The sequence below is a fragment of the Hypanus sabinus genome, chromosome 4, assembly GCF_030144855.1.
Source record: "Hypanus sabinus isolate sHypSab1 chromosome 4, sHypSab1.hap1, whole genome shotgun sequence".
NCBI classification, from domain to species: Eukaryota; Metazoa; Chordata; class Chondrichthyes; order Myliobatiformes; family Dasyatidae; genus Hypanus; species Hypanus sabinus.
The window spans coordinates 99,591,314-99,618,485 of record NC_082709.1 but is presented as its reverse complement, the minus strand read 5'-3'; the positions used below and the strand labels follow the sequence as shown (position 1 = coordinate 99,618,485).

Below are 27,172 nucleotides of genomic sequence, written 5' to 3'. Positions count from 1 at the left end.
GAGACCCTGTTCCCCTCCCCTGACACACTGAGACCCTGTTCCTCTCCCCTGACACACTGGGACCCTGTTTAACTCCCCTGACACACTGAGACCCTGTTCCTCTCCCCTGACACACTGGGACCCTGTTCCTCTCCACTGACACACTGAGACCCTGTTCCCCTCCCCTGGCACACTGAGACCCTGTTCCCCTCCCCTGACACACTGGGACTCTGTTCCCCTCCCCTGACACACTGACCCTGTTCCCCTCCCCTGACACGCTGGGACCCCTGTTCCCCTCCCCTGACACACTGAGACCCTGTTCCTCTCCCCTGACACACTGAGACCCTGTTTAACTCCCCTGACACACTGAGACCCTGTTCCTCTCCCCTGACACACTGAGACCCTGTTTAACTCCCCTGACACACTGGGACCCTGTTCCCCTCCGCTGACACACTGGGACCCTGTTCCCCTCCCCTGACACACTGAGACCCTGTTTAACTCCCCTGACACACTGAGAGCCTGTTCCTCTCCCCTGACACACTGAGAGCCTGTTCCTCTCCACTGACACACTGAGAGCCTGTTCCTCTCCCCTGACACACTGAGACCCTGTTCCCCTCCCCTGACACACTGAGACCCTGTTTAACTCCCTCTGACACACTGAGACCCTGTTCCCGTCCCCTGACACACTGAGACCCTGTTCCTCTCACGTGACAGACTGAGACCCTGTTCCCCTCCCCTGACACACTGAGACCCTGTTCCTCTCCCCTGTCACACTGAGACCCTGTTCCCCTCCCCTGACACACTGGAACCCTGTTCCTCTCCCCTGACACACTGAGACCCTGTTCCTCTCCCCTGACACACTGGGACCCTGTTCCTCTCCCCTGACACACTGGGACCCTGTTCCCCTCCCCTGACACACTGAGACCCTGTTCCCCTCCCCTGACACACTGGGACCCTGTTCCCCTCCCCCCCCCGACACACTGAGACCCTGTTTAACTCCCCTGACACACTGAGACCCTGTTCCCCTCCCCTGACACACTGAGACCCCTGTTTAACTCCCTCTGACACTCTGAGACGCTGTTCCCGTCCCCTGACACACTGAGACCCTGTTCCTCTCACGTGACACACTGAGACCCTGTTCCCCTCCCCTGACACACTGGGACCCTGTTCCTCTCCCCTGACCCACTGGGACCCTGTTCCTCTCCCCTGACACACTGAGACCCTGTTCCCCTCCCCTGACACACTGAGACCCTGTTTAACTCCCCTGACACACTGAGACCCTGTTCAACTCCCCTGACACACTGAGACCCTGTTCCTCTCCACTGACACACTGAGAGCCTGTTCCCCTCCCCTGACACACTGAGACCCTGTTCCCCTCCCCTGACACACTGGGACCCTGTTCCTCTTCCCTGACACACTGAGACCCTGTTTATATCCCCTGACACACTGAGACCCTGTTCCCCTCCGCTGACACACTGAGACCCTGTTTAACTCCCCTGACACACTGAGACCCTGTTTAACTCCCCTGACACACTAAGACCCTGTTCCTCTCCACTGACACACTGGGACCCTGTTCCCCTCCGCTGACACACTGGGACCCTGTTCCTCTCCCCTGACACACTGAGACCATGTTCCCCTCCCCCCCCGACACACTGAGACCCTGTTCCCCTCCCCTGACACACTGAGACCCTGTTCCCCTCCCCTGACACACTGGGACTCTGTTCCCCTCCCCTGACACACTGACCCTGTTCCCCTCCCCTGACACACTGAGACCCTGTTCCTCTCCACTGACACACTGAGACCATGTTCCCCTCCCCCCCCGACACACTGAGACCCTGTTCCCCTCCCCTGACACACTGAGACCCTGTTCCCCTCCCCTGACACACTGGGACTCTGTTCCCCCTCCCCTGACACGCTGGGACCCTGTTCCCCTCCCTTGACACACTGGGACTCTGTTCCCCTCCCCTGACACGCTGGGACCCTGTTCCTCTCCCCTTACACACTGAGACCATGTTCCCCTCCCCCCCCCCGACACACTGAGACCCTGTTCCCCTCCCCTGACACACTGAGACCCTGTTCCCCTCCCCTGACACACTGGGACTCTGTTCCCCTCCCCTGACACGCTGGGACCCTGTTCCCCTCCCTTGACACACTGAGACCCTGTTCCCCTCCCCTGACACACTGGGACCCTGTTCCTCTCCCCTGACACACTGGGACCCTGTTCCCCTCCCCTGACACACTGAGACCCTGTTCCCCTCCCCTGACACACTGAGACCCTGTTCCTCTCCCCTGACACACTGGGACCCTGTTTACCTCCCCTGACACACTGAGACCCTGTTCCCCTCCCCTGACACACTGAGACCCTGTTCCTCTCCCCTGACACACTGGGACCCTGTTTAACTCCCTGACACACTGAGACCCTGTTCCTCTCCCCTGACACACTGGGACCCTGTTCCTCTCCACTGACACACTGAGACCCTGTTCCCCTCCCCTGGGACACTGAGACCCTGTTCCCCTCCCCTGACACACTGGGACTCTGTTCCCCTCCCCTGACACACTGACCCTGTTCCTCTCCCCTGACACGCTGGGACCCTGTTCCCCTCCCCTGACACACTGAGACCCTGTTCCTCTCCCCTGACACACTGAGACCCTGTTTAACTCCCCTGACACACTGAGACCCTGTTCCTCTCCCCTGACACACTGAGACCCTGTTTAACTCCCCTGACACACTGGGACCCTGTTCCCCTCCGCTGACACACTGGGACCCTGTTCCCCTCCCCTGACACACTGAGACCCTGTTTAACTCCCCTGACACACTGAGAGCCTGTTCCTCTCCCCTGACACACTGAGAGCCTGTTCCTCTCCACAGACACACTGAGAGCCTGTTCCTCTCCCCTGACACACTGAGACCCTGTTCCCCTCCCCTGACACACTGAGACCCTGTTTAACTCCCTCTGACATACTGAGACCCTGTTCCCGTCCCCTGACACACTGAGACCCTGTTCCTCTCACGTGACAGACTGAGACCCTGTTCCCCTCCCCTGACACACTGAGACCCTGTTCCTCTCCCCTGTCACACTGAGACCCTGTTCCCCTCCCCTGACACACTGGGACCCTGTTCCTCTCCCCTGACACACTGAGACCCTGTTCCTCTCCCCTGACACACTGGGACCCTGTTCCTCTCCCCTGACACACTGGGACCCTGTTCCCCTCCCCTGACACACTGAGACCCTGTTCCCCTCCCCTGACACACTGGGACCCTGTTCCCCACCCCTGACACACTGAGACCCTGTTCCTCTCCCCTGACACACTGAGACCCTGTTCCCCTCCCCTGACACACTGGGACCCTGTTCCTCTCCCCTGACACACTGAGACCCTGTTCCCCTCCCCCCCCCCGACACACTGAGACCCTGTTCCCCTCCCCTGACACACTGAGACCCTGTTCCCCTCCCCTGACACACTGGACTCTGTTCCCCTCCCCTGACACACTGACCCTGTTCCCCTCCCCTGACACGCTGGGACCCTGTTCCCTCCCTTGACACACTGAGACCCTGTTCCCTCCCCTGACACACTGGGACCCTGTTCCTCTCCCCTGACACACTAGGACCCTGTTCCCCTCCCCTGACACACTGAGACCCTGTTCCCCTCCGCTGACACACTGAGACCCTGTTCCTCTTCCCTGACACACTGAGACCCTGTTCCCCTCCCCTGACACACTGAGACCCTGTTTAACTCCCTCTGACACACTGAGACCCTGTTCCCATCCCCTGACACACTGAGACCCTGTTCCTCTCACGTGACAGACTGAGACCCTGTTCCCCTCCCCTGACACACTGGGACCCTGTTCCTCTCCCCTGACACACTGAGACCCTGTTCCTCTCCCCTGACACACTGGGACCCTGTTCCTCTCCCCTGACACACTGGGACCCTGTTCCCCTCCCCTGACACACTGAGACCCTGTTCCCCTCCCCTGACACACTGGGACCCTGTTCCCCTCCCCTGACACACTGAGACCCTGTTCCTCTCCCCTGACACACTGAGACCCTGTTCCCCTCCCCTGACACACTGGGACCCTGTTTCTCTCCCCTGACACACTGAGACCCTGTTCCCCTCCCCTGACACACTGAGACCCTGTTCCCCTCCCCTGACACACTGGGACTCTCTTCCCCTCCCCTGACACACTGACCCTGTTCCCCTCCCCTGACACGCTGGGACCCTGTTCCCCTCCCTTGACACACTGAGACCCTGTTCCCCTCCCCTGACACACTGGGTCCCTGTTCCTCTCCCCTGACACACTGGGACCCTGTTCCCCTCCCCTGACACACTGAGACCCTGTTCCCCTCCGCTGACACACTGAGACCCTGTTTAACTCCCCTGACACACTGGGAGCCTGTTTAACTCCCCTGACACACTGAGACCCTGTTCCCCTCCGCTGACACACTGAGACCCTGTTCCTCTCCCCTGACACACTGAGACCCTGTTCCCCTCCGCTGACACACTGAGACCCTGTTTAACTCCCCTGACACACTGAGACCCTGTTTAACTCCCCTGACACACTAAGACCCTGTTCCTCTCCACTGACACACTGGGACCCTGTTCCCCTCCGCTGACACACTGGGACCCTGTTCCCCTCCCCTGACACACTGAGACCCTGTTTAACTCCCCTGACACACTGAGAGCCTGTTCCTCTCCCCTGACACACTGAGAGCCTGTTCCTCTCCACTGACACACTGAGAGCCTGTTCCTCTCCCCTGACACACTGAGACCCTGTTCCCCTCCCCTGACACACTGAGACCCTGTTTAACTCCCTCTGACACACTGAGACCCTGTTCCCGTCCCCTGACACACTGAGACCCTGTTCCCCTCCCCTGACACTGAGACCCTGTTCCTCTCCCCTGTCACACTGAGACCCTGTTCCCCTCCCCTGACACACTGGGACCCTGTTCCTCTCCCCTGACACACTGAGACCCTGTTCCTCTCCCCTGACACACTGGGACCCTGTTCCTCTCCCCTGACACACTGGGACCCTGTTCCCCTCCCCTGACACACTGAGACCCTGTTCCCCTCCCCTGACACACTGGGACCCTGTTCCCCTCCCCTGACACACTGAGACCCTGTTCCTCTCCCCTGACACACTGAGACCCTGTTCCCCTCCCCTGACACACTGGGACCCTGTTCCTCTCCCCTGACACACTGAGACCATGTTCCCCTCCCCCCCCGACACACTGAGACCCTGTTCCCCTCCCCTGACACACTGAGACCCTGTTCCCCTCCCCTGACACACTGGGACTCTGTTCCCCTCCCCTGACACACTGACCCTGTTCCCCTCCCCTGACACACTGAGACCCTGTTCCTCTCCACTGACACACTGAGACCATGTTCCCCTCCCCCCCGACACACTGAGACCCTGTTCCCCTCCCCTGACACACTGAGACCCTGTTCCCCTCCCCTGACACACTGGGACTCTGTTCCCCTCCCCTGACACGCTGGGACCCTGTTCCCCTCCCTTGACACACTGGGACTCTGTTCCCCTCCCCTGACACGCTGGGACCCTGTTCCTCTCCCCTGACACACTGAGACCATGTTCCCCTCCCCCCCCCGACACACTGAGACCCTGTTCCCCTCCCCTGACACACTGAGACCCTGTTCCCCTCCCCTGACACACTGGGACTCTGTTCCCCTCCCCTGACACGCTGGGACCCTGTTCCCCTCCCTTGACACACTGAGACCCTGTTCCCCTCCCCTGACACACTGGGACCCTGTTCCTCTCCCCTGACACACTGGGACCCTGTTCCCCTCCCCTGACACACTGAGACCCTGTTCCCCTCCCCTGACACACTGAGACCCTGTTCCTCTCCCCTGACACACTGGGACCCTGTTCCTCTCCCCTGACACACTGGGACCCTGTTTAACTCCCCTGACACACTGAGACCCTGTTCCTCTCCCCTGACACACTGGGACCCTGTTCCTCTCCACTGACACACTGAGACCCTGTTCCCCTCCCCTGCACACTGAGACCCTGTTCCCCTCCCCTGACACACTGGGACTCTGTTCCCCTCCCCTGACACACTGACCCTGTTCCCCTCCCCTGACACGCTGGGACCCTGTTCCCCTCCCCTGACACACTGAGACCCTGTTCCTCTCCCCTGACACACTGAGACCCTGTTTAACTCCCCTGACACACTGAGACCCTGTTCCTCTCCCCTGACACACTGAGACCCTGTTTAACTCCCCTGACACACTGGGACCCTGTTCCCCTCTGCTGACACACTGGGACCCTGTTCCCCTCCCCTGACACACTGAGACCCTGTTTAACTCCCCTGACACACTGAGAGCCTGTTCCTCTCCCCTGACACACTGAGAGCCTGTTCCTCTCCACTGACACACTGAGAGCCTGTTCCTCTCCCCTGACACACTGAGACCCTGTTCCCCTCCCCTGACACTCTGAGACCCTGTTTAACTCCCTCTGACACACTGAGACCCTGTTCCTCTCCCCTGTCACACTGAGACCCTGTTCCCCTCCCCTGACACACTGGAACCCTGTTCCTCTCACGTGACAGACTGAGACCCTGTTCCCCTCCCCTGACACACTGAGACCCTGTTCCTCTCCCCTGTCACACTGAGACCCTGTTCCCCTCCCCTGACACACTGGAACCCTGTTCCTCTCCCCTGACACACTGTGACCCTGTTCCTCTCCCCTGACACACTGGGACCCTGTTCCTCTCCCCTGACACACTGGGACCCTGTTCCCCTCCCCTGACACACTGAGACCCTGTTCCCCTCCCCTGACACACTGGGACCCTGTTCCCCTCCCCTGACACACTGAGACCCTGTTCCTCTCCCCTGACACACTGAGACCCTGTTCCCCTCCCCTGACACACTGGGACCCTGTTCCTCTCCCCTGACACACTGAGACCCTGTTCCCCTCCCCCCCCCGACACACTAAGACCCTGTTCCCCTCCCCTGACACACTGAGACCCTGTTCCCCTCCACTGACACACTGGGACTCTGTTTAACTCCCTCTGACACACTGAGACCCTGTTCCCGTCCCCTGACACACTGAGACCCTGTTCCTCTCACGTGACAGACTGAGACCCTGTTCCCCTCCCCTGACACACTGAGACCCTGTTCCTCTCCCCTGTCACACTGAGACCCTGTTCCCCTCCCCTGACACACTGGAACCCTGTTCCTCTCCCCTGACACACTGAGACCCTGTTCCTCTCCCCTGACACACTGGGACCCTGTTCCTCTCCCCTGACACACTGGGACCCTGTTCCCCTCCCCCCCCCGACACACTAAGACCCTGTTCCCCTCCCCTGACACGCTGGGACCCTGTTCCCCTCCCTTGACACACTGAGACCCTGTTCCCCTCCCATGACACACTGGGACCCTGTTCCTCTCCCCTGACACACTAGGACCCTGTTCCCCTCCCCTGACACACTGAGACCCTGTTCCCCTCCGCTGACACACTGAGACCCTGTTTAACTCCCCTGACACACTGGACCCTGTTCCCCTCCGCTGACACACTGAGACCCTGTTCCTCTCCCCTGACACACTGAGACCCTGTTCCCCTCCGCTGACACACTGAGACCCTGTTTAACTCCCCTGACACACTGAGACCCTGTTTAACTCCCCTGACACACTAAGACCCTGTTCCTCTCCACTGACACACTGGGACCCTGTTCCCCTCCGCTGACACACTGGGACCCTGCTTAACTCCCCTGACACACTGAGACCCTGTTCCTCTCCCCGACACACTGAGACCCTGTTTAACTCCCCTGACACACTGAGACCCTGTTCCCCTCCCCTGACACACTGAGACCCTGTTTAACTCCCTCTGACACACTGAGACGCTGTTCCCGTCCCCTGACACACTGAGACCCTGTTCCTCTCACGTGACACACTGAGACCCTGTTCCCCTCCCCTGACACACTGGGACCCTGTTCCTCTCCCCTGACCCACTGGGACCCTGTTCCTCTCCCCTGACACACTGAGACCCTGTTCCCCTCCCCTGACACACTGAGACCCTGTTTAACTCCCCTGACACACTGAGACCCTGTTCAACTCCCCTGACACACTGAGACCCTGTTCCTCTCCACTGACACACTGAGAGCCTGTTCCCCTCCCCTGACACACTGAGACCCTGTTCCCCTCCCCTGACACACTGGGACCCTGTTCCTCTTCCCTGACACACTGAGACCCTGTTTATATCCCCTGACACACTGAGACCCTGTTCCCCTCCGCTGACACACTGAGACCCTGTTTAACTCCCCTGACACACTGAGACCCTGTTTAACTCCCCTGACACACTAAGACCCTGTTCCTCTCCACTGACACACTGGGACCCTGTTCCCCTCCGCTGACACACTGGGACCCTGTTCCCCTCCCCTGACACACTGAGACTCTGTTTAACTCCCCTGACACACTGAGAGCCTGTTCCTCTCCCCTGACACACTGAGAGCCTGTTCCTCTCCACTGACACACTGAGACCCTGTTCCTCTCCCCTGACACACTGAGACCCTGTTCCCCTCCCCTGACACACTGAGACCCTGTTTAACTCCCTCTGACACACTGAGACCCTGTTCCCGTCCCCTGACACACTGAGACCCTGTTCCTCTCACGTGACAGACTGAGACCCTGTTCCCCTCCCCTGACACACTGGGACCCTGTTCCTCTCCCCTGACACACTGAGACCCTGTTCCTCTCCCCTGACACACTGGACCCTGTTCCTCTCCCCTGACACACTGGGACCCTGTTCCCCTCCCCTGACACACTGAGACCCTGTTCCCCTCCCCTGACACACTGGGACCCTGTTCCCCTCCCCTGACACACTGAGACCCTGTTCCTCTCCCCTGACACACTGAGACCCTGTTCCCCTCCCCTGACACACTGGGACCCTGTTTCTCTCCCCTGACACACTGAGACCCTGTTCCCCTCCCCTGACACACTGAGACCCTGTTCCCCTCCCCTGACACACTGGGACTCTGTTCCCCTCCCCTGACACACTGACCCTGTTCCCCTACCCTGACACGCTGGGACCCTGTTCCCCTCCCTTGACACACTGAGACCCTGTTCCCCTCCCCTGACACACTGGGACCCTGTTCCTCTCCCCTGACACACTGGGACCCTGTTCCCCTCCCCTGACACACTGAGACCCTGTTCCCCTCCGCTGACACACTGAGACCCTGTTTAACTCCCCTGACACACTGAGACCCTGTTCCCCTCCGCTGACACACTGAGACCCTGTTCCTCTCCCCTGACACACTGAGACCCTGTTCCCCTCCGCTGACACACTGAGACCCTGTTTAACTCCCCTGACACACTGAGACCCTGTTTAACTCTCCTGACACACTAAGACCCTGTTCCTCTCCACTGACACACTGGGACCCTGTTCCCCTCCGCTGACACACTGGGACCCTGTTCCCCTCCCCTGACTCACTGAGACCCTGTTTAACTCCCCTGACACACTGAGAGCCTGTTCCTCTCCCCTGACACACTGAGAGCCTGTTCCTCTCCACTGACACACTGAGAGCCTGTTCCTCTCCCCTGACACACTGAGACCCTGTTCCCCTCCCCTGACACACTGAGACCCTGTTTAACTCCCTCTGACACACTGAGACCCTGTTCCCGTCCCCTGACACACTGAGACCCTGTTCCCCTCCCCTGACACTGAGACCCTGTTCCTCTCCCCTGTCACACTGAGACCCTGTTCCCCTCCCCTGACACACTGGGACCCTGTTCCTCTCCCCTGACACACTGAGACCCTGTTCCACTCCCCTGACACACTGGGACCCTGTTCCTCTCCCCTGACACACTGGGACCCTGTTCCCCTCCCCTGACACACTGAGACCCTGTTCCCCTCCCCTGACACACTGGGACCCTGTTCCCCTCCCCTGACACACTGAGACCCTGTTCCTCTCCCCTGACACACTGAGACCCTGTTCCCCTCCCCTGACACACTGGGACCCTGTTCCTCTCCCCTGACACACTGAGACCATGTTCCCCTCCCCCCCCGACACACTGAGACCCTGTTCCCCTCCCCTGACACACTGAGACCCTGTTCCCCTCCCCTGACACACTGGGACTCTGTTCCCCTCCCCTGACACACTGACCCTGTTCCCCTCCCCTGACACACTGAGACCCTGTTCCTCTCCACTGACACACTGAGACCATGTTCCCCTCCCCCCCCGACACACTGAGACCCTGTTCCCCTCCCCTGACACACTGAGACCCTGTTCCCCTCCCCTGACACACTGGGACTCTGTTCCCCTCCCCTGACACGCTGGGACCCTGTTCCCCTCCCTTGACACACTGGGACTCTGTTCCCTTCCCCTGACACGCTGGGACCCTGTTCCTCTCCCCTGACACACTGAGACCATGTTCCCCTCCCCCCCCGACACACTGAGACCCTGTTCCCCTCCCCTGACACACTGAGACCCTGTTCCCCTCCCCTGACACACTGGGACTCTGTTCCCCTCCCCTGACACGCTGGGACCCTGTTCCCCTCCCTTGACACACTGAGACCCTGTTCCCCTCCCCTGACACACTGGGACCCTGTTCCTCTCCCCTGACACACTGGGACCCTGTTCCCCTCCCCTGACACACTGAGACCCTGTTCCCCTCCCCTGACACACTGAGACCCTGTTCCTCTCCCCTGACACACTGGGACCCTGTTTACCTCCCCTGACACACTGAGACCCTGTTCCCCTCCCCTGACACACTGAGACCCTGTTCCTCTCCCCTGACACACTGGGACCCTGTTTAACTCCCCTGACACACTGAGACCCTGTTCCTCTCCCCTGACACACTGGGACCCTGTTCCTCTCCACTGACACACTGAGACCCTGTTCCCCTCCCCTGGCACACTGAGACCCTGTTCCCCTCCCCTGACACACTGGGACTCTGTTCCCCTCCCCTGACACACTGACCCTGTTCCCCTCCCCTGACACGCTGGGACCCTGTTCCCCTCCCCTGACACACTGAGACCCTGTTCCTCTCCCCTGACACACTGAGACCCTGTTTAACTCCCCTGACACACTGAGACCCTGTTCCTCTCCCCTGACACACTGAGACCCTGTTTAACTCCCCTGACACACTGGGACCCTGTTCCCCTCCGCTGACACACTGGGACCCTGTTCCCCTCCCCTGACACACTGAGACCCTGTTTAACTCCCCTGACACACTGAGAGCCTGTTCCTCTCCCCTGACACACTGAGAGCCTGTTCCTCTCCACAGACACACTGAGAGCCTGTTCCTCTCCCCTGACACACTGAGACCCTGTTCCCCTCCCCTGACACACTGAGACCCTGTTTAACTCCCTCTGACACACTGAGACCCTGTTCCCGTCCCCTGACACACTGAGACCCTGTTCCTCTCCCCTGTCACACTGAGACCCTGTTCCCCTCCCCTGACACACTGGGACCCTGTTCCTCTCCCCTGACACACTGAGACCCTGTTCCTCTCCCCTGACACACTGGGACCCTGTTCCTCTCCCCTGACACACTGGGACCCTGTTCCCCTCCCCTGACACACTGAGACCCTGTTCCCCTCCCCTGACACACTGGGACCCTGTTCCCCACCCCTGACACACTGAGACCCTGTTCCTCTCCCCTGACACACTGAGACCCTGTTCCCCTCCCCTGACACACTGGGACCCTGTTCCTCTCCCCTGACACACTGAGACCCTGTTCCCCTCCCCCCCCCCCGACACACTGAGACCCTGTTCCCCTCCCCTGACACACTGAGACCCTGTTCCCCTCCCCTGACACACTGGGACTCTGTTCCCCTCCCCTGACACACTGACCCTGTTCCCCTCCCCTGACACGCTGGGACCCTGTTCCCCTCCCTTGACACACTGAGACCCTGTTCCCCTCCCCTGACACACTGGGACCCTGTTCCTCTCCCCTGACACACTAGGACCCTGTTCCCCTCCCCTGACACACTGAGACCCTGTTCCCCTCCGCTGACACACTGAGACCCTGTTCCTCTTCCCTGACACACTGAGACCCTGTTCCCCTCCCCTGACACACTGAGACCCTGTTTAACTCCCTCTGACACACTGAGACCCTGTTCCCGTCCCCTGACACACTGAGACCCTGTTCCTCTCACGTGACAGACTGAGACCCTGTTCCCCTCCCCTGACACACTGGGACCCTGTTCCTCTCCCCTGACACACTGAGACCCTGTTCCTCTCCCCTGACACACTGGGACCCTGTTCCCCTCCCCTGACACACTGAGACCCTGTTCCCCTCCCCTGACACACTGGGACCCTGTTCCCCTCCCCTGACACACTGAGACCCTGTTCCTCTCCCCTGACACACTGAGACCCTGTTCCCCTCCCCTGACACACTGGGACCCTGTTTCTCTCCCCTGACACACTGAGACCCTGTTCCCCTCCCCTGACACACTGAGTCCCTGTTCCCCTCCCCTGACACACTGGGACTCTCTTCCCCTCCCCTGACACACTGACCCTGTTCCCCTCCCCTGACACGCTGGGACCCTGTTCCCCTCCCTTGACACACTGAGACCCTGTTCCCCTCCCCTGACACACTGGGACCCTGTTCCTCTCCCCTGACACACTGGGACCCTGTTCCCCTCCCCTGACACACTGAGACCCTGTTCCCCTCCGCTGACACACTGAGACCCTGTTTAACTCCCCTGACACACTGGGAGCCTGTTTAACTCCCCTGACACACTGAGACCCTGTTCCCCTCCGCTGACACACTGAGACCCTGTTCCTCTCCCCTGACACACTGAGACCCTGTTCCCCTCCGCTGACACACTGAGACCCTGTTTAACTCCCCTGACACACTGAGACCCTGTTTAACTCCCCTGACACACTAAGACCCTGTTCCTCTCCACTGACACACTGGGACCCTGTTCCCCTCCGCTGACACACTGGGACCCTGTTCCCCTCCCCTGACACACTGAGACCCTGTTTAACTCCCCTGACACACTGAGAGCCTGTTCCTCTCCCCTGACACACTGAGAGCCTGTTCCTCTCCACTGACACACTGATAGCCTGTTCCTCTCCCCTGACACACTGAGACCCTGTTCCCCTCCCCTGACACACTGAGACCCTGTTTAACTCCCTCTGACACACTGAGACCCTGTTCCCGTCCCCTGACACACTGAGACCCTGTTCCCCTCCCCTGACACTGAGACCCTGTTCCTCTCCCCTGTCACACTGAGACCCTGTTCCCCTCCCCTGACACACTGGGACCCTGTTCCTCTCCCCTGACACACTGAGACCCTGTTCCTCTCCCCTGACACACTGGGACCCTGTTCCTCTCCCCTGACACACTGGGACCCTGTTCCCCTCCCCTGACACACTGAGACCCTGTTCCCCTCCCCTGACACACTGGGACCCTGTTCCCCTCCCCTGACACACTGAGACCCTGTTCCTCTCCCCTGACACACTGAGACCCTGTTCCCCTCCCCTGACACACTGGGACCCTGTTCCTCTCCCCTGACACACTGAGACCATGTTCCCCTCCCCCCCCGACACACTGAGACCCTGTTCCCCTCCCCTGACACACTGAGACCCTGTTCCCCTCCCCTGACACACTGGGACTCTGTTCCCCTCCCCTGACACACTGACCCTGTTCCCCTCCCCTGACACACTGAGACCCTGTTCCTCTCCACTGACACACTGAGACCATGTTCCCCTCCCCCCCCCGACACACTGAGACCCTGTTCCCCTCCCCTGACACACTGAGACCCTGTTCCCCTCCCCTGACACACTGGGACTCTGTTCCCCTCCCCTGACACGCTGGGACCCTGTTCCCCTCCCTTGACACACTGGGACTCTGTTCCCCTCCCCTGACACGCTGGGACCCTGTTCCTCTCCCCTGACACACTGAGACCATGTTCCCCTCCCCCCCCGACACACTGAGACCCTGTTCCCCTCCCCTGACACACTGAGACCCTGTTCCCCTCCCCTGACACACTGGGACTCTGTTCCCCTCCCCTGACACGCTGGGACCCTGTTCCCCTCCCTTGACACACTGAGACCCTGTTCCCCTCCCCTGACACACTGGGACCCTGTTCCTCTCCCCTGACACACTGGGACCCTGTTCCCCTCCCCTGACACACTGAGACCCTGTTCCCCTCCCCTGACACACTGAGACCCTGTTCCTCTCCCCTGACACACTGGGACCCTGTTTACCTCCCCTGACACACTGAGACCCTGTTCCCCTCCCCTGACACACTGAGACCCTGTTCCTCTCCCCTGACACACTGGGACCCTGTTTAACTCCCCTGACACACTGAGACCCTGTTCCTCTCCCCTGACACACTGGGACCCTGTTCCTCTCCACTGACACACTGAGACCCTGTTCCCCTCCCCTGGCACACTGAGACCCTGTTCCCCTCCCCTGACACACTGGGACTCTGTTCCCCTCCCCTGACACACTGACCCTGTTCCCCTCCCCTGACACGCTGGGACCCTGTTCCCCTCCCCTGACACACTGAGACCCTGTTCCTCTCCCCTGACACACTGAGACCCTGTTTAACTCCCCTGACACACTGAGACCCTGTTCCTCTCCCCTGACACACTGAGACCCTGTTTAACTCCCCTGACACACTGGGACCCTGTTCCCCTCCGCTGACACACTGGGACCCTGTTCCCCTCCCCTGACACACTGAGACCCTGTTTAACTCCCCTGACACACTGAGAGCCTGTTCCTCTCCCCTGACACATTGAGAGCCTGTTCCTCTCCACTGACACACTGAGAGCCTGTTCCTCTCCCCTGACACACTGAGACCCTGTTCCCCTCCCCTGACACACTGAGACCCTGTTTAACTCCCTCTGACACACTGAGACCCTGTTCCCGTCCCCTGACACACTGAGACCCTGTTCCTCTCACGTGACAGACTGAGACCCTGTTCCCCTCCCCTGACACACTGAGACCCTGTTCCTCTCCCCTGTCACACTGAGACCCTGTTCCCCTCCCCTGACACACTGGAACCCTGTTCCTCTCCCCTGACACACTGAGACCCTGTTCCTCTCCCCTGACACACTGGGACCCTGTTCCTCTCCCCTGACACACTGGGACCCTGTTCCCCTCCCCTGACACACTGAGACCCTGTTCCCCTCCCCTGACACACTGGGACCCTGTTCCCCTCCCCTGACACACTGAGACCCTGTTCCTCTCCCCTGACACACTGAGACCCTGTTCCCCTCCCCTGACACACTGGGACCCTGTTCCTCTCCCCTGACACACTGAGACCCTGTTCCCCTCCCCCCCCCGACACACTGAGACCCTGTTCCCCTCCCCTGACACGCTGGGACCCTGTTCCCCTCCCTTGACACACTGAGACCCTGTTCCCCTCCCCTGACACACTGGGACCCTGTTCCTCTCCCCTGACACACTAGGACCCTGTTCCCCTCCCCTGACACACTGAGACCCTGTTCCCCTCCGCTGACACACTGAGACCCTGTTTAACTCCCCTGACACACTGGGACCCTGTTTAACTCCCCTGACACACTGAGACCCTGTTCCCCTCCGCTGACACACTGAGACCCTGTTCCTCTCCCCTGACACACTGAGACCCTGTTCCCCTCCGCTGACACACTGAGACCCTGTTTAACTCCCCTGACACACTGAGACCCTGTTTAACTCCCCTGACACACTAAGACCCTGTTCCTCTCCCCTGACACACTGAGAGCCTGTTCCTCTCCCCTGACACACTGAGAGCCTGTTCCTCTCCACTGACACACTGAGAGCCTGTTCCTCTCCCCTGACACACTGAGACCCTGTTCCCCTCCCCTGACACACTGAGACCCTGTTTAACTCCCTCTGACACACTGAGACCCTGTTCCCGTCCCCTGACACACTGAGACCCTGTTCCCCTCCCCTGACACTGAGACCCTGTTCCTCTCCCCTGTCACACTGAGACCCTGTTCCCCTCCCCTGACACACTGGGACCCTGTTCCTCTCCCCTGACACACTGAGACCCTGTTCCTCTCCCCTGACACACTGGGACCCTGTTCCTCTCCCCTGACACACTGGGACCCTGTTCCCCTCCCCTGACACACTGGGACCCTGTTCCCCTCCCCTGACACACTGAGACCCTGTTCCTCTCCCCTGACACACTGAGACCCTGTTCCCCTCCCCTGACACACTGGGACCCTGTTCCTCTCCCCTGACACACTGAGACCCTGTTCCCCTCCCCCCACCGACACACTGAGACCCTGTTCCCCTCCCCTGACACACTGAGACCCTGTTCCCCTCCCCTGACACACTGGGACCCTGTTCCCCTCCCCTGACACACTGAGACCCTGTTCCCCTCCCCTGACACACTGACCCTGTTCCCCTCCCCTGACACGCTGGGACCCTGTTCCCCTCCCTTGACACACTGAGACCCTGTTCCCCTCCCCTGACACACTGGGACCCTGTTCCTCTCCCCTGACACACTGGGACCCTGTTCCCCTCCCCTGACACACTGAGACCCTGTTCCTCTCCCCTGACACACTGGGACCCTGTTTACCTCCCCTGACACACTGTGACCCTGTTCCCCTCCCCTGACACACTGAGACCCTGTTCCTCTCCCCTGACACACTCGGACCCTGTTTAACTCCCCTGACACACTGAGACCCTGTTCCTCTCCCCTGACACACTGGGACCCTGTTCCTCTCCACTGACACACTGAGACCCTGTTCCCCTCCCCTGGCACACTGAGACCCTGTTCCCCTCCCCTGACACACTGGGACTCTGTTCCCCTCCCCTGACACACTGACCCTGTTCCCCTCCCCTGACACGCTGGGACCCTGTTCCCCTCCCCTGACACACTGAGACCCTGTTCCTCTCCCCTGACACACTGAGACCCTGTTTAACTCCCCTGACACACTGAGACCCTGTTCCTCTCCCCTGACACACTGAGACCCTGTTTAACTCCCCTGACACACTGGGACCCTGTTCCTCTCCCCTGACTCACTGAGACCCTGTTCAACTCCCCTGACACACTGAGACCCTGTTCCCCTCCCCTGACACACTGAGACCCTGTTTAACTCCCCTGACACACTGGGACCCTGGATCCTACAATTTGTTTAAGCTGTCTCTGTACTGGAAACATTGCACTGTGAAACATTTGTATTTTGAAAAATGTATTAAAGGTATGTTGGTGTATGGGAAAGGATGAAAGCTAATGGTCTTACAATCTGCAGGTGTGATTCTGTCAGACCAGTGGAGTTCTACACCTACTTGGCCCTTTTTGCTTGAATTTGGGAATTGAACAGCCTGAACACTGTCCTTTGAGCTCTTGATACGTGCACCGAGTGACATTGATGCTTTCAGGGTGGATGGCTGCAGGAGAGGTTCACCTGGATGTGAGTGTATGAGCCCTGAGGACAGCTTGGACGAACTTGGCTTGTGTTTCCCGGAGCAGTGGAGGCTGAGTTTATAAAATAATGAAAGGGATGGAGAGGGTTGATACTCAGAATCTCTTTTCCCAGTGTCAAAAAATCTAACACTAGAGGGCAGGCATTTAAATAGACAGGGCAGGTGTTTTTTACACAGGGTGGTGAGTTCCTGGAATATGTTGCCTGGGGTGGCGGTGGCGTTGACTCGAGTGGGGCATTAGAGCCGTCCTGCGACAGGACCATGAATATGGAGAGAGCTGGTTTTGTGTCGGTAGTGTACACTACTTTAGTAAGCCTTCCATTAGTATAATTAGCTCTGCATAATATTCTGGACTGACCAGTCTGCTTTGATCTAGATCTTGGCCCTCTCATTACTGTTAACTATTGCTAATGAACAGACCTCACTAAAATCAGCTGTAGATTTAACCTGGGCCTTGCATACCCAGCATGCAGTGCATGCAGTCGCCTCTTTTGCCCTACACATGTCGGTAATATGTAGTATCTGCACTGTACACGTGTACTGGGGGTAGTGTCATATGAGAATTTACATGACAGCAGTAATGTCGCCTCTGGGTTGTCCTGCTGGCTGCAAGTACAGTTTCTGTTGTAAGTCGTCTCAGCCAGCTGGTTGCCTCCGGACACCTGGCGAGGGATTGTGCCTTGTGTGTGTCTCCTGGTAGAAGCTACAGTTCTGTGATTCAATCTAGTTCCAGAGGACGAGCTGTCGCCAGCAAGTGTCGATATCAACATGAGGGACTGTGCTTTGTGTGTCCCAGGGTCCCGGTGTGTCCGAGGGAGGAAGGAGTCCAGGGGCCATTATTGTTAGGGCCTATAGTAGAAATGCGAGTGGCTTTTGGACGTGGTTTTGCAGGTAGTGGGCTCTTCATTGGACAGCTGGATATGAATACTGTCAAGTGGTAGTTTCGCCGTTAGGAATCTGAGACAGGAAGTATACTCTTCATTGGGTGTCTCTGTCTATAATTGATATACCTTTATTATCACTCACTTAATTACATTAAATCTGTTGTTATATAGAAGCAATACAATGCATAAAAATACCACAAATTACAAAAATAGATAAATCTGTACAAAAATGATCAATGAGATGTTGTTTATAAGTTCATATTCCATTCACAACTTTGATGATAGAGGAGAAGAAGCTGAGTTTGGCTCTTCAGTTTTCTGTCCCTCCTCGCTGTTAATAGTAATGAGGAGGGGGCATGTCCCAAATGCTGAGGGCCTTTAGTGACAAACGCTGCCTTTAGATGGTGTTCTTGGTGGTGGGGAGGGTTCTGCACGTGATGGAGCTGGCTGGGTCTACAACCAGCTGTAGGCTCTTGTGATTGCACCAGTCTGTGATACAACCAGTCAAAATGCTTCCACACACCCAAAAATATCTGCAAGATCTTTTGGTGACATGCGATATCCTTTCAAACTCCTAACAAAGTTAAAACAGCTGGCGTGCCGCCTTCATGATTGCATCAATGTGTTGGGCTCAGTACGGATCTCCAAGATGTTGACACCTGAGCAGGCATCACTAGGTTGCACAGGTGTTAATTGTCAGCAAGCTGAATATATTAATACTGACCCATACAGACTGCCGTCTGCTGGTAAGGAAGGTGAGGGGTCAGTTGCAGACCCAGGTTATGAAGCTTGGTAATTAGAACTATAATGGTTAGTCTATAATGGTATTTCTACAGGAAGCAGTATGTAGTCCAGTGAATAATTGTACATGTGGGAGGCTGAATCTGTACTGCACATGCTGTCAGCAGATGGAAACATTATTGAAAATCAAACTAGTTCAGAGGTGGAGTCTACATTGCCCATAGGAATCAAGAATCTGTCAAGCTCTACCTTACAGACTTGGCCTCCGCATCTACTGGTGACAACAAATTCCACAGATTCAGTACTGTCTGGCTAAAGAAATTCCTCCTCTACTCCATTCTAAAAGGACACCTCTCTATTCTGGGTCCGTGTCCTCTGGTCTTACACTGTCCCACATCCCTCTCCACATCTACTCTATCAAGGCTCTATCAAACCACTTGATAGGTTTCAATGAGGTCACTCCCCATTCTTCTGAATTCAGTGAATACAAGCCCAGAACCATCAAACACTTTTCATATGACAAGACATTCAATCCTGGAATCATTTTTGTGAACCTCCTTTGAACCCTCTCCAGTTTGAGTACATGCTTTCTTAGATAAGGGGCCCAAAACTGCTCACAATACTCCAAGTGAGGCCTCACCAGTGCTTTATAAAGTTTCAACATTACATCCTTTCTTCTATATTCTAGTCCTCCTGAAATGTATGCTAACATCACATTTGCTTTCCTCACCACAGAGCCGACCTGCTAATTATTAACCTTCAGGGATTCCTGCACAAGGACTCCCAAGTGCTTCCGTTTTTTTGTATTTTCTCTCCATTTAGAAAATAGTCAAGCCTTTCATTTCTTTCACCAAAGTGCATGACCATACACCTCCATCCAAACACTGTATTCCATCTGCCATTTCTCTGCCCATTCTCCTAATCTGTCTGTCCTTCTGTAGCCTCTCTACTTCCTCAAAGCTACCTGCCCCTCCACCTATCTTCATATCGTCTGCAAACTTTGCAACAAAGCTGTCAATTCCAACATCCAAATCATTGACTATTAACGTAAAAAGAATCACAGAGCGGAATTCGGCCATTTGGCCCATCAAGTCTGCTCTGCCATCCCATCATTGCTGTTCCATTTCTCTCAGTCCTATTGTCCTGCCTTCTCTCCATAACCTTTGACACCTTTACTAATCAAAACCTATAAACCTGTGCTTTACGTATACCCAATGAGATGGTCTATGCAGCCATCTATGGCAATGGATTCCACAGATTCACGACCTGCAATTATTGTACTGCCCTGCACTGATTTGTGCACTTTATGTAGTTCTGTGCAGGTCTGTAGTCCAGTGTAGTTTTTATGTTGTTTTGCATAGTCTAGTGTAGCCTTGTGCTGTCTCACATAGTCTCGTGTAGTTTTGTGTTGTTTCATGTATCACCATGGTCCTGGAGGAACGTTGTTTCGTTTTTACTGTGTACTGTGCCAGCAGTTTATGGTCATAATGACAATAAACTTGACTTGACTTGACTCTGATTAAAGAAGCTCCTTCTCATCTCGGTTCTAAAGGAGCTTCCTTCTATTCTGAGGCTGTGCTCTCTGGTTCTAGACTCAGCCACAATAGGAAACATCCTTCCTAGGTCCACTCTATCTAGGCCTTTCAGTGCTTGATAGATTTCAATGAGATCCCTCACTCCTTCACACATTAACCCTTTCATTCCCAGGATCATTCTTATGAATCTCCAGTGGACTCTCTCCAATACCAGCACATTCTTTCTTAGATAAGGGGTCCAAAACTGCTCACAAAACTCCAACTGCATTTTGTCCGTGCTTTGTAAAACCTTAATGTTACACCTTCCCTTTTATATTCTAGTCCTCTCAAAATGATTGTCAACATTGCATTTGTCTTCCATACTACCGACTCAACCTACAAATTAACCATTAGGGTAGTGGTCACCAACCTTTTTAAGCCCAAGTTCCCTTACCTCGGCCTTAGTGAAAGGCAAGATCGACCGACTAAATCGATTAGTCACACGCACCGGGCAGAAAAGACCGGAAGTAAAACCCCAGAACTGGGAAGTAGAAATAATGTATGTACACTGGGGATACCACCCTTTCTTGCACGGCGGACTGTTTTAATATTGACGATATTCTTGCGGACGGTGGGGGGGTGGGGGGGTGGTTAAACATGACCGGAATACAGCGATACTCGAAGCAGATTCCTTATGTCCAGTCTATTCCGCAATTTAGTTTTCACGGCTCTCAGCACTTAGCTTCTGTTCCGCTTGCTCACGTTTTCTTCCACTCAGAAAACTCAACAGGTTTGTCTTTAAGTACAGGGTGCTTGGACTCAAGGTACCGAAGTAGTTTGAGGGCTTCATTGCCTCATTAGACAGCCTCTGGGCCCGAACTCAGCCTCCCGCCGCCCGTCGCCAGACGCCTTGGCCAGGTGCGGCTGGTTGTGGGTGACGTGCGAGGACAAGGTCAGGGCCGGAAGTCCCCGCGCTGGGGCTGCGGTGGTCACAGCGACCGACAGAGTGAGGAGTGTGACAGGACGTGCGCCCGCCCCCCCCCCCCCACCCCCTTGTAGGATCTGTCGGCTGACAGAAGTTTGTTTCAGGAGATCGCAGGGAGGTAGTTGCTCTGTTACTTATGACACCCTGAGACCAAATTAGGTCGTCTGAGAATACTTTAGCACAGGGTTCCCCATGAACATTTGGTGTGGTAAACAGGTTTAGAGGTGGCACCCATCTGTCCGTGCTCCAGGCCGGTAGCAACGGCACTTCCCGCTGGCCGTACGAGGCGGCCGGTTACCCGAGGCCAACCAGTGATCCCTGGCGCGAGGGTGTCACTGTGTTTAGGTGACTGAAGACCTCAAGGGCGCTCAAGTTCAACAGTGGGCTAACAGGGAATGAGGAAAGGTGCAGCAGACTCATATCGTTTCCTCACGGCCCGGTGGCTGGGGACCACTGTGTACTGCAGAGCGGGGAGCTATATGCATGCACACTGGGCAGGAAGAATGGAACAGAAACCCCACAACCCAGAAACAATCTCTCAACAGTATTTGTATATTTATTGTTCATTTTTTTTGAGATCTCCTGGAAAAGTCTCAAAGATTGACCAGTCAATCGCGATCGATGGGTTGGTGACCACTACATTAGGGAATCCTGCACAAGAACTCCCAATTCACTTTGCACCTCTGATTTCTGAATTTTCTCTCCATTTAGAAAATAGCCTACACCTTTATCCCACGATTATACGCTTACCTACACCATATTCCATCTACCCATTTTCCTAATCTATCTAAGTTCTTCTCCAGATTCTCTTTCTCAGCACCATCTGCCCCTCCACCAGTCTTTGTATCATCCACAAATCTGGCCACAAAGCCATCAATTCTGTCATTTAAATCGTTGACCTATAGCATGAAGAGAATTGGTCCTGACACTGACCATTGCACAACACTATTGGTCACCAATAGCCAACCAAGCAAGTCCCTCTTTATTCCCATTCTTTGCCTTCTGCCAGACAGCCAATTTTCTACTCATGTTAGTATCTTCCATGGCCTCTTATTTAGCTGCCTTATGTCTGGTGCCTTATCAAAGACCTTTTGAAAATCCAAGTAAACAACATCTACTGACTTTCCTTTGTCTGTCCTGCCTGTTATTTCCTCAAAAGATTTGTCAGGCATAATTTCCCTTAAGGAAAGCATGCTGACTTCAACCTATTTTATCATGTGCTTCCAAGTACTCTGAAATCTCACCCTAAGTAATGCATTCCAGCATCACTGAAGTCAGGCTAACTGGCCTATAATTTCATGTCTTTTGCCTCCCTCCCTTCTTAATGAATAGAGTGACATTTGCAATTTCCCAGTCCTCAGAAACCATTCCAGATTTTAGTGATTCTTAAAAGATCATTATCAATTTCCTCAGTTACCTCTTTTCAGAACCCTGAGGTGTAATCTATCTGGTCCAGGTGACTTATTTACCTTCAGATCTTTCAGTTTCCCCAGCACCTTCTCCTTAGTAATAGCGACTACACTCACTTCTGACCCCTGACACTAGGGAATTTCTGGCATACTTCTATTGCCTTCCACAGTGGCGAATGATGCAAAATACTTATTCAGTTCATCTGCCATTTCTTTGCCATCCATCGCTTCCTCTCTAGAGTCCGATATCCCCTCTTTTACTCTTTATATATCTGAAAATATTTTGGTATCCTCTTTTATATTATTGGCTAGCTCACCTTCATATTTCATCTTTTCTCCCATTATTGTCTTTATAGTTATCTTTTGTTGGTTTTTAAAAGCTTCCCAAACCCCTAGTGTCCCACTAAATTTTACTATATTGTATGCCTTCTCTTTTGTTTTTATGCTGTCTTAGACTTCCCTCGTCAGCCACAGTTAATTCATCCTCCTTTTAGAATACTTTGTTTTTGCATGTATCTATCTGGCACCTTCTGATTTGCTCCCAGAATCACCAACCATCGGTGCATGTCAATCTTCCAGTCAACCGTGGCCAGCTCCTCTCTCATGCCTCTGTAGTTTCCTTTACTCTACTGTAATGACACATTTGACTTCAGCTTTTCCCTCTCAAATTGCAGGATTAATTCTATCATATTATGCTCATTCTTCCTAAGGGTTCCTTTTCCTTAAGCTCCCTAAACAAATCTGGTTCATTACACGGCATCCAATATTGAATTACATTTTCCCTAGCTCAACAGCAAGTTGCTTTAAAAAAGCCATCTTGTAGGCATTCTACAAATTCCCTTCTTGGGATCTAGCACCAACCTGATTTTCCCAATCTGCCTGCATATTGAAATTCCCCATGACTATCTTAACATTGCCCCTTTTTATATGCCTTTTCTGTCTCCCGTTGCAATTTATTCCCCACATCCTGACCACTGTTCAGAGGCCTATATCTAACTTCCATCAGGATCTGTTTACCCTTGCAGTTTCTTAACTCTACCCACAAGAGTTCTCCATCTTCTGATCCAATGTCACCTCTTTCTAAGGAGTTTATTTCATTTTTACCAACAGAGCTATGCCACCCCCTCTGCTTACCTGCCTGTCCTTTCTATACAATGAGTATTCTTGGATGTTAAGCTGCCAACTATGATCTTCTTTCAGCCACGACTGAGTGATGCCCACAACATCATACCTGCCGATCTCTAAATGCACTACAGGATCATCTACCTTATTCTGTATACTGTGTGTATTCAAATATAGCACTTTCAGACCTGTATTCTAAGGTTCAAAGGTCAAATTTAATATCAGAGAAATGTATACAATATACATCCTGAAATGCTTTTTCTTCACAAACATCCACGAAAACAGAGAAGTGCCCCAAAGAATAAATGAGAGTTAAACATGAGAACCCCCAAAGGCCCCCTCACCCAGCTCCCCACTCCCATGCATAAGCGGCAGCGAGCAACGATCCCCCTCCGCCACCGGCAAAAATAAAAGCACATTGGTACCATCACCGAGCCCGTGCACATACTAAACAATAGCACAGACACAGACCAAAGTTACCCTAAAAGCTTTGCATTTCATCGGACATTTGACAAACCACAGGTTCTCCCTCTCCCAGGCAAGAGAGAGGGAGGTGTTCCCCATTTTCACAGCGGGCAGGAGACATAACAACAACCCGCTGGTTTATGATCTTAAAAGTCCATTTCGTCGCTTTTTTCAAGCTCTGTGTCCAAAGATCGCAAAGACCTCGGGTCTTCGGGCCTACAGTGAAAGATTTCCCAGCCTCCCCGACGACATTCGAGTCTCTGGCCGTGACACTGACCCTCGATCCTCCTGTCTCCAGAGTCCCAATATCTTAAGCTGCTGAACACGATTGAGATTCTCAGGCCAAACCCCTGGCATGTCGAATAGCGGCCAGTCGTGGAACCCTGAGAATGGGTCCCATTCCCACAAAGAGCACGCAAAGCCGGTGTGTAACTGCAGGTCAGGGTCTTCAAAAGAACCCTGAAAGGGAAAAATAAAAATATTAAAAATGAAAATAGAGCTGTTACCGAAGATGCAAGCAAAGGAGTTGCCGTTAGGTGCCATCGTTCCTCCTAAGCTCCTATATATAATGTATAACGGGAGGTGTGAGTCTCGGTAGGAGGAAGCATGTGTAATGGGAAGTGTGAGTCTGGGTAGGAGGAAGAGTGTGTAATGGGAAGTGTGAGTCTGGGTAGGAGAAAGAGTGTGTAATGGGAGGTGTGAGTCTCGGTAGGAGGAAGAGTGTGTAATGGGAAGTGTGAGTCTGGGTAGGAGAAAGAGTGTGTAATGGGAGGTGTGAGTCTCGGTAGGAGGAAGAGTGTGTAATGGGAGGTGTAAGTCTGGGTAGGAGAAAGAGTGTGTAACGGGAAGTGTGAGTCTCGGTAGGAGAAAGAGTGTGTAATGGGAAGTGTGAGTCTGGGTAGGAGGAAGCATGTGTAATGGGAAGTGTGAGTCTGGGTAGGAGAAAGAGTGTGTAATGGGAGGTGTGAGTCTTGGTAGGAGGAAGCATGTGTAATGGGAAGTGTGAGTCTGGGTAGGAGAAAGAGTGTGTAATGGGAAGTGTGAGTCTCGGTAGGAGAAAGAGTGTGTAATGGGAAGTGTGAGCCTCGGTTGGAAGAGTGTGTAATGGGAGGTGTGAGCCTTGGTAGGAGGAGTGTGTAATGGGAGGTGTGAGCCTTGGTAGGAGGAGTGTGTAATGGGAGGTGTGAGCCTCGGTAGGAAGAGTGTGTAATGGGAGGTGTGAGCCTTTGGTAGGAGGAGTGTGTAATGGGAGGTGTGAGCCTCGGCAGGAAGAGTGTGTAATGGGAGGTGTGAGCCTCGGCAGGAAGAGTGTGTAATGGGAGGTGTGAGCCTCGGTAGGAGGAGTGTGTAATGGGAGGTGTGAGTCTCGGCAGGAAGAGTGTGTAATGGGAAGTGTGAGTCTCGGCAGGAAGAGTGTGTAATGGGAGGTGTGAGCCTTGGTAGGAGGAGTGTGTAATGGGAGGTGTGAGCCTTGGTAGGAGGAGTGTGTAATGGGAGGTGTGAGCCTTGGTAGGAGGAGTGTGTAATGGGAGGTGTGAGCCTCGGTAGGAAGAGAGTGTAATGGGAGGTGTGAGCCTTTGGTAGGAGGAGTGTGTAATGGAAGGTGTGAGCCTCGGCAGGAAGAGTGTGTAATGGGAGGTGTGAGCCTCGGCAGGAAGAGTGTGTAATGGGAGGTGTGAGCCTCGGTAGGAAGAGTGTGTAATGGGAGGTGTGAGCCTCGGCAGGAAGAGTGTGTAATGGGAGGTGTGAGCCTCGGCAGGAAGAGTGTGTAATGGGAGGTGTGAGCCTTGGTAGGAGGAGTGTGTAATGGGAGGTGTGAGCCTTGGTAGGAGGAGTGTGTAATGGGAGGTGTGAGCCTCGGTGGGAAGAGTGTGTAATGGGAGGTGTGAGCCTTTGGTAGGAGGAGTGTGTAATGGAAGGTGTGAGCCTCGGCAGGAAGAGTGTGTAATGGGAGGTGTGAGCCTCGGCAGGAAGAGTGTGTAATGGGAGGTGTGAGCCTCGGCAGGAAGAGTGTGTAATGGGAGCTGTGAGCCTCGGTAGGAAGAGTGTGTAATGGGAGGTGTGAGCCTCGGCAGGAAGAGTGTGTAATGGGAGGTGTGAGCCTCGGTAGGAAGAGTGTGTAATGGGAGGTGTGAGCCTCGGCAGGAAGAGTGTGTAATGGGAGGTGTGAGCCTCGGCAGGAAGAGTGTGTAATGGGAGGTGTGAGCCTCGGCAGGAAGAGTGTGTAATGGGAGGTGTGAGCCTCGGCAGGAAGAGTGTGTAATGGGAGGTGTGAGCCTCGGTAGGAAGAGTGTGTAATGGGAGGTGTGAGCCTCGGCAGGAAGAGTGTGTAATGGGAGGTGTGAGCCTCGGTAGGAAGAGTGTGTAATGGGAGGTGTGAGCCTCGGCAGGAAGAGTGTGTAATGGGAGGTGTGAGCCTCGGTAGGAAGAGTGTGTAATGGGAGGTGTGAGCCTCGGCAGGAAGAGTGTGTAATGGGAGGTGTGAGCCTCGGCAGGAAGAGTGTGTAATGGGAGGTGTGAGCCTCGGCAGGAAGAGTGTGTAATGGGAGGTGTGAGCCTCGGCAGGAAGAGTGTGTAATGGGAGGTGTGAGCCTCGGTAGGAAGAGTGTGTAATGGGAGGTGTGAGCCTCGGCAGGAAGAGTGTGTAATGGGAGGTGTGAGCCTCGGTAGGAAGAGTGTGTAATGGGAGGTGTGAGCCTCGGCAGGAAGAGTGTGTAATGGGAGGTGTGAG

The 27,172-nt window shown here is 55.2% G+C and overlaps 1 protein-coding gene across 3 annotated transcripts in view; it reads left to right on the top strand.

Moving 5' to 3' along the window:
• Nucleotides 1-27,172, top strand: part of LOC132393023 (pleckstrin homology-like domain family B member 2) — a 414,321-nt gene that overhangs the window by 147,558 nt on the left and 239,591 nt on the right. The window lies entirely within an intron of this gene.